The 15841-nt window shown below is 39.5% G+C and overlaps 1 long non-coding RNA gene across 4 annotated transcripts; it reads right to left on the bottom strand.

Annotated features, from left to right (window-relative positions):
- Positions 1–7586: 7586 nt before the first annotated feature.
- Positions 7587–11896, bottom strand: LOC138412291 (uncharacterized). Of its 4 annotated transcripts, none has more exons than XR_011239294.1 (4): positions 9560–11886; positions 9000–9156; positions 8277–8784; positions 7587–7724 (listed from the first exon to the last, which is right to left on the bottom strand). It is a non-coding gene; the product is annotated as an uncharacterized lncRNA (long non-coding RNA). The 4 variants fall into 4 exon arrangements; XR_011238907.1 differs by having other exon boundaries at positions 8277–8383; positions 9560–11885; XR_011245931.1 differs by having other exon boundaries at positions 8277–9156.
- Between the last annotated feature and the right edge of the window lie 3945 nt (positions 11897–15841).

The raw sequence follows: 15841 nt of genomic DNA, 5'->3' as shown, positions 1-15841 counted from the left end.
AACTAAGTACACATCTTAATAAAAATCACAGTTAGTGCGACCGTCTGGTGTTTGCACGGTGAGTAAACTTCAGCATTGATGTCACTAAAACAAATAGATGTTCTAAAGACTGGCAATGAAATTACAGACAGTACTACATCTGGCTGAGATCCAGGACGCACTGTGGAAAGTGAATCCATTGGCTTTACATGGAGGCTGTCCCACACTCCATCGTTTATTCAGAGCGTTACCACTCGTGGCACCTGAGGTACACCACCACTGAGAGCGTGGCACAAGAGGAGGAAACACTTAGGAAGATATTTACTCCTCTTCAAGGTCTTCACCGTGCATTGTGCTTTTTCTCAGTGTCCCAGTGTAGCGGCGCCGCTTGTGTTTGTCAACACGTATTTTCCAGCCGAGTGGGGGCTGGAGAGAGGGAGAACCTGATTACAGAATCCCATGTCGCGCTCTCACTGTAAAGACGGCGTTTTGATTCAGCTGTATCATTTCCTAGCAGAGCTCACATGCAGAGTGGCATGAGGCCAGGAGCATTCTTCTGCTTGTCGAATGGAAACTTTTATCTCGTAATTCGTCCAGGACTTAAACCCTCAGACTCTAAATGCAGCAGTAACAGTAACCTCACTCTCGGCTTAGTTTAAATTTATATTTTCTCCTTAGTTCAATGGATTTACAATACTTCTCACTCTTGTACTGAGCTTTTGAGGGCTTTATTAGGGAGTCGTCCGCCTACTCACTTTTGTAAACTAAGTTGAAATACTGCTCCTCCAGGTTTTCTTGATACATGCCTAAAAGCATTAAATGGATTGGTAGAGGACTGTGATTCCTGCACGAATGTTCCTCCTGCTCAGTGACATAGGGGTTGGGGAAGTGACAGTCTCACTGGAGCCTGAGTGTTGATAAAGGCCAGATGTTTCCTTCCAACGCACATCAGCACAGCATGGGGAGGATCCCCTGTGGAATCATGCTGCTCATTATCCTGCCTGATTGGACACTGCTCTGACACGCAAGTCCAATAAGTGGCACATTTTACTCGTATCCCCAACCGTAATTACCTCCCCCACCAACCTGGAGAGAAGAGATGGCATGATTGCGGTGATTGCGGTAAGTTTACAAAGTGAACCTGAGTCCTGTTGCGGCATTTTAAAACTCCTGCTCCAATTCATCAAGGGATCACAACTCACTTTGATGTGTTTGCAGGGAAACACTTGTAATTATCTTGTTTGTGAAACATCACAGGTTTTATCATGAAAGAGCCATTTGATCATATTAAATCTTTTGATAAAGTAGACCTGCATGCCAGTAATAACATGAAACAGTAATACAAAGAAGACATTTCCACAGCGCTGAATGCAACATTATCCGGTACAATGCCTTTGGAAATGTATATCATTAAATTAATATTTAAGACATAAGCTTTCTTCTAACTGTTCTTTTCAAGCGCCTGTAGGACACTTAAGCTTATAGGTTCTATATAAAGCTCACCCTGAGAGCTGCTTTCGCATTTTCATGCAGTTTAGACATTGATATTTAGAAGACACACATCCAGCATATCACAAAGGTCACCAGCCCGTGTTTCTCTTCAACCTTGGGCGTCCAGCGATGTCTTCAGCCCCTCGCAGAGTGAGAACAGATGGAACCAAATCAGAACGGCGGGAAATGAAGGAAATACATTTGAGTCATATGGCCAGACAGGACTTGGCTCGAGCCAGACAAGTCACAATGTAGCAGGAACCATTTTTGACATATGTGCTGCTATTTCAGTGCGCTCCTGAAGGGTGCATTTGTCATGACGTGCGTGGTTCAATATCCTGCGAGCAGACTGGGATCTCAGAGACCTGGTGGCCTTTCCACAGGAGACCTGAGAGTCAAAAGCAAATAATGTATGACACCAATTTGAGATGTTTAATATTTATTACTTATTGTATTTAATTACCTCGCCATGTAAACGTTAGATGGCAAACAAAAGGTGACAAAAGCTACAGACAATAATTGGTGTTTACTGAGCGGCTTCGGATAAGTTGTAAATGTGTGAAATGCCAGGTGAATGCTATCAGTTATGTGTTTCTAATGGAATTGATTTAATCAACCAAATACAAAACATTGTTGATTGAAAAAAAAAGCGAGAGCGAGATTAATTAACAAACGACTGAGCAGGTAAATTAACAGATGCAATAATAGTTGAAGAATATTTGCTTCGACAAAACATGCCAAAAAACTATGGAAGATGAAGGATCAAAGAGTTAAGCTAACAACTGACTAATGCATGGCTTACAGCACATTACAACTCATCACATTATCCTATTCTTTAAAGACTTATTCCTTCACATGTCACCTAAAAGAGAACAAATGAACATAATAAGACAAATGATCACAGCACTCCTGAACCTTATAATTTACTCATCTGTTTGTGTGACAAATGCACAACTCTCCCAATTGTTGCACAGCAAATTTGCAAATGATGACATTTCCCCCACACGCTGTGCTGCAGCAGAGGTTGTAGATTCAAACTCACTTGAATTTTGTTAACCTCATCCTTACACAAAGAAAACCTTATATTATCTCGTTCTACGTGTTTATTGATGTAGTTCTAGACCCACATTCTACAATTGACTTTAACACACAGCAGATAGACTAATGGACACAACACAAGTGACGTAAGTAAACATCAATTAATAGCACATGGACTGCAAATAAAAGCTGCACAATGAGACAGGAGGAGACACTTGTTCCCAGCAATATTAAATAATGTATTTCTATATATCCGTGGTGATGTGTGTATTTGCAGTCTGTTTCAGAACTTTGTTGTGTTGTGAGTATGTTGCTGTATTTGCTGCATATTTTTTGAAATGTATGTTTTCTTAATTTGTGTTACAGGGTATTGGACTCTCCAAGCAACTGTGAAATACAAAAGACACAACTGTTGTTGAAATAAATTCAGAATATGCTACAGTCTTGGAGCAAGTACAGCAAACACTTGGTCAGTCCGCCCGGGCTATAATGTGTTTCTTTAATGGAAATTATGCTGATGATAACGTTTTCTTTTGTACCAAGTGGTCGATCTAAGGCTCCTCACGAGGAGAATGTCAGAGATAAGTATCTGGCCACTTCCCTAAGCTGAGCGTCACCATTTGGGCTTGAACCTACAGAACTCTTGATGATACAGAAATAAAAGCCTCAGTTTGACCCCTACAAGTGAAGGCCCGCTCCTTCTCCTAAGGGCTTTGAGTTAAGTTAAGTGGGTTGAGCCTTGGAGCAGATGGTTGTTCAGAAGTGAAGGACAGACAAAAAAAAAGAAAACATAAAAAAGCCATGAATTCAGTGACCTCTCTGTCTCCCTCTCTAACAGATGATTTGAGAGGGATGATCTGAGATTTCCCAGAGAGCCATACCTTGGTGTCAGAGTGACACATTTATTGCCTGCTATCTCAGAGAGGAGGCCAGAGGAGAGAAGACAAGTGTGTGTGTGTGTCCAGGCTCTCTCACACACACACACACACACACACACACACACACACACACACACACACACACACACACACAGGGAGACACAAAACAATTCAAAGGAACAATAAATTCCCTTTTCATTTGCATGAAAGCCCAATCTAATTCAAATTTGGATGGCAGATATGATGTGAGATTTTTTGCTGATTTTTGACTAAAGGTTACAGGTTAGCATCACTGTACTTAAACTTAAGCCCATAGTGTAATGTAGCTTGGCATTTAATAATGGTGAGTCCTAGGTGCAGTGAGGGTGAGTTCTGTGTGAAGAAGGTGACTACCAAGGATAAGCAAGGGCTCCCCTCCCCTCAAGAATACACTTGTATCGTTTACCCTGGACGAATAAATGAATACATTCCACCTTCATCAGTTATCCCTGGATTCCCCTAACAAAACCAACGTGAGAGGAGCATCCCGTAAATAAAAAAAAAAGTCATTAAATATAATCATATTTCTTTGGTGCCTAACACAAAGTGTGCATTAAACTTGTTCCCCTGCGGCGCTATATTCTAAAAATTATCAATAATTCACCAAGGAGGAATAAGATCCGCTCTCATGTTAAAACATTGAGCCATACCACAAGGAATGCCTGCTTAAGTTAAAGTTATGATCAGACTATATCGCATAAGGATAAAGATGCAGCTTTGGTTTTGAGCTGGCAGTGTAGTGTGCGTGATCCGGGTGTGTGTGAGTGCGTTTGTGTACAGGAAGTCACACATGCATTAGCTTCAGGGAGTTATGGTTCTACCCTGAAATGAGACAGCATAGTAATGGCATGAGAGTAGTATTTATCACATGAAATAACTGTTCCCCCCCAACACTAGAGCAGGCCTTATCCCTCCAAGCCATCTGCAAGAGAGGGAGCACCATGCACCGAGAGACCATAAAATCCAATGTTCATCTGAGCATGTAATATAATACCATTGTAAAGATTACCCGTGTTGGCCGGCTCCTGCACGAGCCCACTGCGCATGCACACGGGCATTTATTCAACCACAGCTCCTCTAAAGAAGCTTGGCAAATATTAGCTACACTTCAGGAAGTCATTATCTTTAACTACAGAGACAGCTGTAGATCCATGTTTCATATTAAAGGGGAAATCAATAGGTTCCCACAAAAAGGCTGCAGACTCTAATGGAGCTGTAGATCCAGTTTATATCTCAGCTTTCTCACACCACTGTCTAACTTTTTGTATTATGGTCCGAGAATGTCTGTATAGTTACACCTATTTACTTTTAGCACACCATCGGCAGTGGCCCTCCCATTACACACCGTCACACTGATACTATACACTATATCACAGTAAAGTGGGCTGAAAAGCTAAAGCTCGTTCGAAGACAGCTTATCTTATTTGGATGTTTTTGGTATCTGTGTGTGAGTGTGTCCAATGTGTGTTATCCTGTATTTTTATATCAGGCCCATAGCAAATGGTTGTCATGAAAACGATTCCAGAGTATGACCCCTACTGAGTAACTATACCTTGACCTTCAGAATTGAAATGACACTCACATGCTGGATAAACAACAGCAGCAACCCCCACACTGTAGTAAACTTCCCCAGAAAGCATCTGTAAGTGATGGCTCACATACCAGTCTGTCATCTTGAAAAGAGCCGTGAAGAATGAGTACTAGAAATAAAAGTCGACAAGGTTAACGGAGGCTACCATGAAGCCGGAGTGCATTTTCCGGACAGAGAACCATAATGTCTGCCATTGCAAAATCAAAGGCAAAAGCACAAAACTACCAGAGGGAGTTTTGTTATGAGCTTCTAAAGAAATTTTTATTTGAAACATTATGATGCTGTTTTATGACGTCCTCATTTGCAGATACAACATAAATATTGCAAACTTGCCAACAGTGATCATGTGAAGTAAAATCAATAAATTCAGACTGCAAAATGAATCTTACGGTGAAATATTACTGTACTAATTACAAAAAGAAACATTTGTCAGAAGACACAAAAACTTTAAAGTTAGAAAGTTTTAATGATCAAGCATAAATACCACAGTATCCCTACATAATTTTGTTCAACATAGGTCATTATCACAATGACTAAATCTCTCCCTTTAACAATTATTAATGCTACATTGTTCTACAATGGACTGGAGGTAACAATCTCATGTATATAAAACGTCATGAGCTTTGAAATTTGCGAAAGGAAAAATATATGATTTGGGGATTAATTCAAGAATTGGTAACTTTGCAAGAGGCAATAGCCATAAGAAGACACCAGCAGAGGAAAGGGAACTAATAACGTATCTTTGCATAGTGCAGATATCACAAAAGAGAGAATATATTTGTATACATAAAAGGGGGGTATTAAGAAAAACAAATTCATTAGGAATGTTTTAAAATACTGAAGTATTATACATGCAAAACTGATAACTTGACACTTAAAGGCTAATTTACAGGACTAATAGATAAAGCCCCTTTTCCACTGGCCTCAGTGACATCTGGCTTTTGTTTTCAATAGGAATTGATAAAAATCGATAGTCATTCAAATGACTCTGCAGTAGACAAGGGTCTTTACCGGCTCGATTGGCACTGATGGAAATGTGACACCCGGGTGAATGCGCTTATTTGGAAAGACAGCAACGTGAGAGGCAAACTCCTCTGCTGGCAATGGGAAAGGAGTCAATCACCTTCTAGCAGGTTAAACTGCGTTGAGAAGCTTGTTACCTGCTAAGGTTGGTGTAAAAAAGGTATTAGAGTACATAACTCTTAAGTGAACCTCACGTATAGTGAAGTTAATCATGGAGAGTATACAGCCACATCCTGTCCATGTCCATGACAAAGCGTTAGTCGAAAAAGTAACATTAATTTGTCAGGGCGACGTTCTCTATTTAGAAGTATTAGGAGACAATTTGCATTCAGGAATGAAGAGCTATCAGGGAAGCCATCTCTGCCTCCGCTCCTAATTCGTCTCATTGTCATTTCTTCTCTCAATCACAGAGATGCCACATACATTACAGGCAGGCCATGGACCCTGCAGCGAGTGCAAACTGTGATGGGTATCAGTATTGACATTGGTCTAAAAGGATCAGTTAGCCTTCTCTTTACCCTGCAGGCCTCACAATCCCCTATTTATACAGAAACAGCCTGCAAATGGGCTTCTCTCCCTGGTGCTCCTACTCTCTGGTGATCTCTAAGAAAATACAAGGAGCACTACTGCCTAATGCCCCATAAAATTCTGACATCACCTTTCCACAGGAGAGGAGGACACACTCGATTAGATGGGCTAATTGTGTGTGGCATATTTAATCAATGTCTCCTGAACGACAAATTCCCACATGCACACTCCCAATGTCGCGTGAAAGCCATTGAAAGCATAAGGGGTAATTTAATTTACATTTATTTATCTTTTATCAAGTGATTTAGTCATTACTGGCAGATATCTGTCACTTTCCCTAAAGGAAAGATGGACACCATAACAGCAGTGCGACAGGGACAGACGGTTGACCTTCATAAGGGTGCAAAATACAAAATTAATAAATGATTTGATGGCAAAAAATACCAATCCTCACCACATTATGATGTTTCTATAAGCAGAATCTAACAACTTAAGTGGACAGAAGAGATTAAAGGAAGAATAGAATAATACAGCTTTATTTATTCTTTGCTGTGTCCCTATTAAACTGTATTATTTAAAGGTACCTCGTGGAGATCTGAATACCAGTAGCACAATAGAGCACTGTGTTTTTATGAGTGGCTCCAGCCTCTGTTTATTTGTATTTGCACAACACACAATTCTGCTGCAGGCGTTTCCACTGATCAGTGTTTAAAAGTGTGATTTAAAGAGAACACTGCAAGGTAGTAAACATAGATGTAAACAATGCATTATGCAAATATCTAATATCACCTTTGCACATGTTTCATGTAGAAAGAAATCCATTTAACATGTTTTTTGACCTCTAGGATACTCATGTAGTATTTTGGTGTATTTTTTTTATTTGTTTACAAAAACCTCCACAGGGTACCATTTATTGTAATCAACATATGATATCAATATGTTTATTGTTTGTATATCCACAAATAAAACTACAAGCTTCAGTGGACGCATAACAGGACAAAGGACAATCTTTGTTGTTCTTGTGTGCATTCTTAATAGACCGCTTTATTAAATAGATTAATGATGTTGATATAACACTGAGATCTTGGGTAGGTCTTGTTCAGTCACCTATGAATAGAAGTGTGCCTGTTCTGTTGGTTGCAGGACACTCTTGTCGACTGAAATGTTGAAAAAGAAGGTTCAAACTCTTGAGGAATGAAAGACACAGATATTAAATTGTTTTACCCCTGAGTAATTTGATTGATCGAAACATTAACTGCAGCAATGTGAACGTGAGTAGGAACAGTCCATTTGACAAAATTAATTATGTATCTATTGTTGGAAGTAAAATGACAAATAGGCCAGTGGTAAATGTTTGGGTTCAGCTATCATCACATTAGTCCACCGATTGAAGCCTGCAGTGGATTGGATTTCCATTGCTCAACAAACAGATCAATTTTAAACATCTCTTCACTTAGTCGTCTCCTCCATTATGGAAAAAACAAGCCATCACTGTCTACAGTTAGTCCTGCACACCAGTACCAGCAGGCTATATCCTAATAACTATCAAGAGAAAGCTGCCTAGCAACATTTGAATGAATCATACAAGCATAAAGGTTGTCATCGGTGTTAGTGAGACAGTATCGTTGATGTCGAACTTCGCTGTGATAAACGACAAATTACTCGATACCGATTTGAAATTTCACTAAGCAGAAATTGCTGGCAGTCACCTAAATGAAGAATGACAGAAGAGATGGAATTCAGCAAAGGAAGATTCATTCAACGCTCCCTCTTCAAGGTCCTCACAAAATCTTAAATTATTAATAAGTCACTTTTCCTGCATGCAATGGAGAAAAAAATAATAAGACACATAAATCACACCCAAAGTATCTAAAGGTATAATGACAATTATACTCACATGTTACAACTGTAAATATTGCTCTGACCCTGTTGGTTGTGTGATTGTGCAAGAAGAAAAATCGTGCAGTTAAAGAGAGAGGTGTAAATGTTTTTGCCACTTTGACATAACAAAAATAGCTACAGGGACCATTGGGCTCCAGTCCTCTTAGTCATGGGGGATTAGAAGGTGATTTAAAAGTTGTAATATTAATGCAGAAAGCATAATCCAGTAGATATTGGGGGAGGCGGTACCATTTTCCAAGGTTAGGTGTATTTTACTCATGGAAAGGCACATTTCTTGTCTAAAGACATCATTAGTGTAAGATTAATGAACAGGGTCTGAAAACCAAAAGAAAAGTAGGCAAAGTAATTACCAGTCGAGAGTTCTTCTTCCTGTTTTTCAATACGAACTAGTGGACTTTTGTATCATTGTTTTTGGTCTCAGTTTCAGGTCATTAATGATTTTATATACACAAAATCTTATATATATAAGATTAAACTAGAGGGGCGCTGGGAGAGCCCATACCTCTGCCAAGGCTAACCCAATATCTCACCATGATGAGTAGAGCAAGGAGAAAAGTTCCTGGATCAGCCTATTATCCAGATCTGGATCCAGATCTGGTCCATAATGTAGGGATTCTTTCTTGGCTCATGTCCTACCCTTGCTGCAAGTTTCACAGGAGTCTGTTCAGTAGCTTTTGAGTAACTAACCTTTTGACAAACAAACCAACCAATCAAAAAACCCAACAATGAACAGAGGCGAAAACATAACCTCGTTGAATAAAACACAAATGTCAGTCGTAGAGTAATAGACTAAAAGATTCATGAATAATATTTAACACATGAATTTTTTTGAAAAAAAAAATACAGGGCATATGAAAGCATGAGTAAGCATAGACACTTCTTGGAAAATGGATTTAAAGTTTCATTCCAGATCATAAGCATAAGAAGAGCCAAACAGTGTTTTCCATCTCATGTTATTCATACACCGATAGCTGCAGGCAGCACCTTGCTTTTACATTTGTTATTGTACTAGCTATGTGCTGTGGCTGGTAGCCTGTGATCTAGGAAGCAACAATCTCACAGTGTTTCTGTGTAAAAAGAGATTACTGACCAGCAGAAATGAAGAGATGCTGCTTGACATTCTTTCAAAGCGTAAGAAACGAAGCGCTGTACAGAGCTGGGTGTCTGACTTTGGGAGGACGGATCCCTTTGATGGTTATAAAGATCAAAGGGGGGGGAGATTTGCTACTATCTGCAGTAATTTTAGACACCCCCCTCCACAACACATACACACACACACAAGCACTCACGACATACAGTCATCCTGTGTTAATCTATTTTCTTAATCCGAAACAGTTTATGTACGTCAGAATAATCGCAACAGTATATTTAACATCAGTGACCAAATGGCTGCTGTTTCTAATTGATTAAGAAGAACTAAAGTCCTGCGTTACGTTGTATGGCAAAACAGTCTCCATATTAATTCTGTTCATTTAAATTCAGAGCCTGACACCACAGAGTTTCCACTGGCTTGACTGAAGTCACAGGGACAATAGACTTCTTTTCATCACAGTTTGAGTTCCTCTCATAGAACTAGCAGTAGTCGAACTAGACACGGAATAGCCAGATGTCATTGCACTATCATGCACTGCCATTAAACATTTATGAGCCATTAGACTGCCGTGCCAGAGGATGCTGCTGCTGCTGCTTATGAGGTCTGAGAGGCATGGGGAGGGGGAGGGGCAAATGCCAGGTGAATTTAGCCAGTGCGCTCTTTTTCTTCATCAGCGTACCAGGGAATATTTGCACCAGCAGGGCTACATGTGAATAAGCCACTGAGGAAATTGTGACATTAAATTACTCATCACCATGAGAGATGAAACATTTCCCTCATCTGTGAGACCGTACGATGAGTGGGTATCGCGCAGCCCTCTTCACTGCATCATGTCAGCTGAGAGGCCAGCATAGATATGGAAGCTAAAGCCCTTTTTCTAAGGGATTTCTCTGTAAGAAGGTGATTTTGTTCTCTTGGTGTCTGTTATATTACTTTCAGCATTTCTGCAGCTAAGACGAGATCTCATTCCAGCATCGTGGCTGAGAGAAGAGGCTTAAGGGAGATGACAGGCCTCTGTCAGAGCCTCCGTGCCAGGAAAATTAGGGTTACACAATTACACAAGCGTCACCGAAAAGCCCTCTCCGTTATTGGATCCATTTAAAGGGGTTTAAAGTCCGCTTCTTTGAGAGATACAGTTAGAGGAACCCTGGGAAGAAAATTCAGTCGTCTCTCTCTGTCGTCTCTCTCTCTTTTGCATTTAGACTGGCCAGAGAAAAAACAGAACAGCAGCTAAGTTAGTCCTGTCACATTCAGTTGAACTGAGCAGATGCAACGTGTCACACTAAATCTGAATAATTGTCTCAGTTTTCTATTTTTATTTTTGTTTATTTTTTAACTGACACCTCTTTTATGAGCAAGAGACAATTATATCACAATATACTGCCAAGTACTCTGCATAGTTTCTATTTTAAGTGTTATATGCTTCTCCAGAGAGACAATTGTCTAACACAGAAGGCTTAGATAGACAGATTTAAGAGTAATGCTTTTAATTTGTAATTCATGATCAAGTTCAAATTTTTATGGGTTTTATGGGTTTTTATTAAGTTATGGGTAGAAATTGTCCAGCATTACCAATGTGAATACCTCTCTATATATAAGTTAGTGACAAATCCATTCAGGTACCATTTGTAGATTTAACCTATTAGATAGATCGCTCTTGCTTCAAATTAATCAAATTCAAGATGGTGAAATATTGAAGTGTCTCTCCCTGTGAAGCAAACTCTGGATCTGCAATGCATTTATCAAGCTTTGTGACAATTTGTTATTTGTCACTCAAAATGTGTCTTTGCAGCACAATGAAGACATTCTCTGTGGCTTAAGATACGTTTAATATGTGGGAGGGAATGAATCATAAATGTCTTATTTTGGTATTTTCTTTGTCATATATGTTGATATATCGTTTTCCAAAATATTTTTAATTTTCTGAGTCACTTTTCGAGGTACATAAAAATGCAGTTTTGGCTTCAATCTTTTCAGTTGTGAAAAAAACTACAGCAGGTTAATGCCACAGCTGAGGTTCCAGTAGATTTAAATTAACATTAAAAAGGTTTTCTTTAATTAATGAAAGTATCTCATTTTGACTTTCATTTTAAGTTTTTCAAAAGAGAATTTTACATTTGTTCATTTATTAATTTTCTGGTATGGGTGAAATATTTACAGACACATTGATATGGGCAGGAAGGCATGTTGGTGAGTTCTCGCGCACATGCAATGGGTCACAGATTCTTTTTGTAGCCTTTTACCACTGTTGAGGTGAAAGTAGAAGATGAGCCTTTAAAAAGCAGAATAAAAAGTCTTTAAAACACAATGAAATTGGCTTGCAGAATTTATGAGAGAAGGTCTTCCTCAGTCTGGAGATACAATGAACAGGCCCAGCTCAGCACCGCACTGCCTGAAGATCTCATGCCGAGCCTCAGCTCTTAGCAGAGGTGGAGAGATTTTTGGGGGGATGAATAAGAAGATTTATGAAAGGTTGAAATAAATTAGTGCACAATACATTGAATTCTACCCCAATCTATCTACATCAAAGTATGTAACATCCACTCATCAGTGTTCAAAAGAACAATTAATGGTTGAAGGAGCAGAAGATTCTGCCCATTTGTAAAAATGTATTTTGATAGACCGTTCTACACAATGCAGCTCACATACTAATTACAGCACTCAATCTTTAATGTCAATTGAAGGAAATAAATTCATGACAAAGGGGGCTATCATTCCTTTCTTATCGCAAAACACCAACTGCATGTGACCTCATATTCCCCTGGGTTTTTATTACAGCTCCTGGGAATCAAACTGTCTGGGAGACTATAAAGGTGATGGCAGTGTTTATGAGAACTGATTTTCAATCAGGCAAACGCTGCAGAGTGACTTTCCTCTTGAGCACAATTCAGCCTTTCACACACGGAGTGATAATTGCAGCTCATCTGCAAAGGAGGGGTGTTTTCATGCACTCTCCCTCTAGGTGTATTTTTCTGCATTTATGATGTTTGCCATTTAGGATCAATTAACCATTCATCACTCAAAGAGAGTAGTAGAGCACTATAAGATTAAAGTTACTGCAGGACAATGTTATTTCCCTCAGGCAAGGTTAACTGTGCTTTTGTGCCCGGCAAGGTTAAATATTTTGTACATCAGTGAAAAGAAGAAATTTGGATATTTCTGTGGTTTAGTCAATGATGAGATTTAAGACAGGAAAGTGAGCAACACACCACACAGGACACATCATCTATACGCCCACTCCCACAGCCAACCCGTCACAGTTGTTTGCCTTCATCAAAGTTTCTTGCTGTCCCAACCAGCCCCAACACATTCAACCCTTCTTCCTCCCTTCATTTTCATCAAAACATTGCAGATGAGGTCCTGAGCTCAATTAATGATTCTGCAGCCCCCCCTCAACTGCATCCCTATTAATCACCAAACCCATAACACTGCAGGGCCAGGCCTCGGGAACCTTTCCATCTGGATGTCCGTACATTACAACGCCCAAATGTCTTTGCCTAATACGCACGCATGCACAAACAAACTTAAAGGTCTGCCATTCTTGTGCCCAAATGTCCTGTCAAGTCCAATGTTGATTTTAAGATTTTGCTGATTGTTTTTGAAGATTTTAAATGGGCTGGCTCCACCTTATTCTGATTGACCAGATACCTCTGGATGTCCCAAAATCGTTTGCAGTGGCTGCCCCTAATCTCTAGAACAGTTCACCTTTTCATATCAGATCAGATTAGAATCATTAAAATCATGGCTTAACTCCTACATCTCCTCACTGGCTTTCAATTCCAGATGAGTTTGAGACCTTGATTTCATCTGCTATTATATTCTTTTATTTTCATATTTTAAGCCTTATCAGCAATTTGGTCAACATGCTATGTAAATTGCCTTTGACTTATCTTGAATGAATGTATCTGTAGAATCAGAGTTCGGCTATGTCAGGGACTAACTTATGTCCTGTGGACAGCCTGCTGAAAATGACCGCACACGCACAGGATAAAACAAAGAATTCCACTACATCAAGCAGGGATTGTACAAACATACCTCAACAATCACACCTAAGCAAGGCAGACCATGGCAGTCAAGCTTTTGATTTCTTTGGATGCCAAAATAGCATGTATGAAACAAAATATAAGCTTGTTAGGAAATGTGTCTTTGTCTGTCTGCAAAGAAGGAGAGTTTATGTTTATCTGCTCAAACTAAGCTGCAAACATAAGCATGTCCAGCTTACTGGCTCACTATCTACAGATGTAACCTGTCTTCACCTAACAGCATTATTGAGAGAAAAAAAAAGTTCTGAACAAAGAAAAGATGTGGCTACATAAGATTTAACACAGTTGCAGTATTTCAGTTATAAATCCAGCCAAACTTATTGTCAGAGGTTACTCATCATCCTCAAATCCTTTTCCCTTGTAAGAGTAAAGTTTTCTCTTCAAAAATACAAACATCAAAGCATAACTCTAACCAAAGTAATTCTTGTTCCTGTCTTACTCTTGTAAGCTCTGAAACCTTCCAATAGTCATGTTTGAGCAGGTACCGTTTGATTTACATTTGCCAACTGGTTTTTCCCCAAAAATTTAAAACAACTTGTTTGAAAAATGAAATTTTTTGAAATGAGACAATTTTCCAATCACTCTCAATGGCATATGTGCTGTGCTGCAATGAAAAGCTTGACAGTTGGAGGTCACGGCTGAGCAAAGGGATGAGTGACCAACTCTTCTAACAGGAAAAGACCCAAGTTTACCCTTATTCCCTCCTGATACCTTCTTCTTTAAATGCATTAAAATAATTGTCGGTATTTTAGCAACAATCCAGTGAACAGCAGAATGACATTAATTGGGTATTTGACTGGAAAAACTAAGAAAACTGGAAAAAGGAACCTTAGAATATTTTGTAAAAGTCCTCTTAAAGACTGCTTTAACTGTAAAGTATGTGACAGTTTTCCACCTTTGCATATTACTGTATCATTCAGCTCCGAGTTTCCATTATCATATAAATGTCCCCATTTCAAGGTAACTGATGTGATAACAATTGCTGAGCTTAGCCCTGATATTGGCCTAATTGGTCGATAATTATTTATTATCCCCGAACTTCCTTTAGGTCTTCTGGTCTGCTTTAAATGGAAGGACATAGTACAACAGCTTGAGAGGCAGGGGCAGCGCTTAATTATAATACATTTGTGGCTCTTATCTGTCCTTGGTCAACCTTGGCAATTTTTACTGCACTCCTTTTACTGCTCACACCTCCAAGGCACACAAAACACCCATCTTCATGTCAAATATCTGCTTATAACACAAGACAAAGCCCTATCTACAGGCAGCTGTGAGCGTGCTAAGAGAGCAAATGACTCAGCACAGCTTGGACTGTGATGCTTTGGACTGCTCAGCATTCAGGAGACAGCGGACTCATTATGTGAATGGACATGTTTAAAATATATCTTGATAATACACAATACATCTGGAATATCAACAGACTGCGCACTCACGTCAGCTGAATTCCTATAAACCAAACTGTTACACATCAATAAGGTTTTTCTTGCGATGTTAAGAGACAATACCTGAATCTGTCACTGGTTATGACTACTAAGCAACAATATACCACAAATGGAGCTATTGTCTCAAAGGCTGCCGAAGAAGCAAGGAAATAATAATATCCCAGCAGCGATACTGGAAGGCAGTGGTGCTGCAACACACTGAAAAAAGAAAACAGCAAGAACACCATTGAGAATTCACAAGTCACCTATGTTCTTATCTCCTGCTGCTGGAGTCATAGTAAAAACAACTTATGGTGCCCATTGACACTGTACAGTGTGCACCTAGAGCACTCGCACTGTATGAGTAGAGACATGGTATAGGCTTATTGGGTTAATATGCAGCGCACATGTTTTTACCATGTAATTCCTTCCAAAAAAAAGAATGCAGATATCCTACAAGACAACTGCAAACAAGTATTGTCAGTGTGCCAAAACAGCCTATATCCAGGATAATTTGGCTGCATTTCTGGATGGTGAGAGGAAGTGCAGACATGCATTGTCGACCTTTATATACAGTCACTTGAAATTGCCTGTGAAGTTATCAACTAACTATATCTGACAACCCTTGTGTGTACCTTATCTGGTCACTGAGAGGATGCTAGCGAAGAAGTGGTGAAGAACACAGAGTGATAACACCAGCCAGTCACAAAACCAAACAGTTTACACTGATATGTAGCTACTGTAATTTTGTTTTGTGTGTGTAGACACTGGGTCATAGTGATACTTGATAAGACCATATGAATAGTGCAATAACA

This window comes from Paralichthys olivaceus, chromosome 1 (assembly GCF_024713975.1).
Source record: "Paralichthys olivaceus isolate ysfri-2021 chromosome 1, ASM2471397v2, whole genome shotgun sequence".
NCBI classification, from domain to species: domain Eukaryota; kingdom Metazoa; phylum Chordata; class Actinopteri; order Pleuronectiformes; family Paralichthyidae; genus Paralichthys; species Paralichthys olivaceus.
Note: the sequence above shows the minus strand (reverse complement) of the source record. Positions and strands in the feature narration are given on the sequence as shown.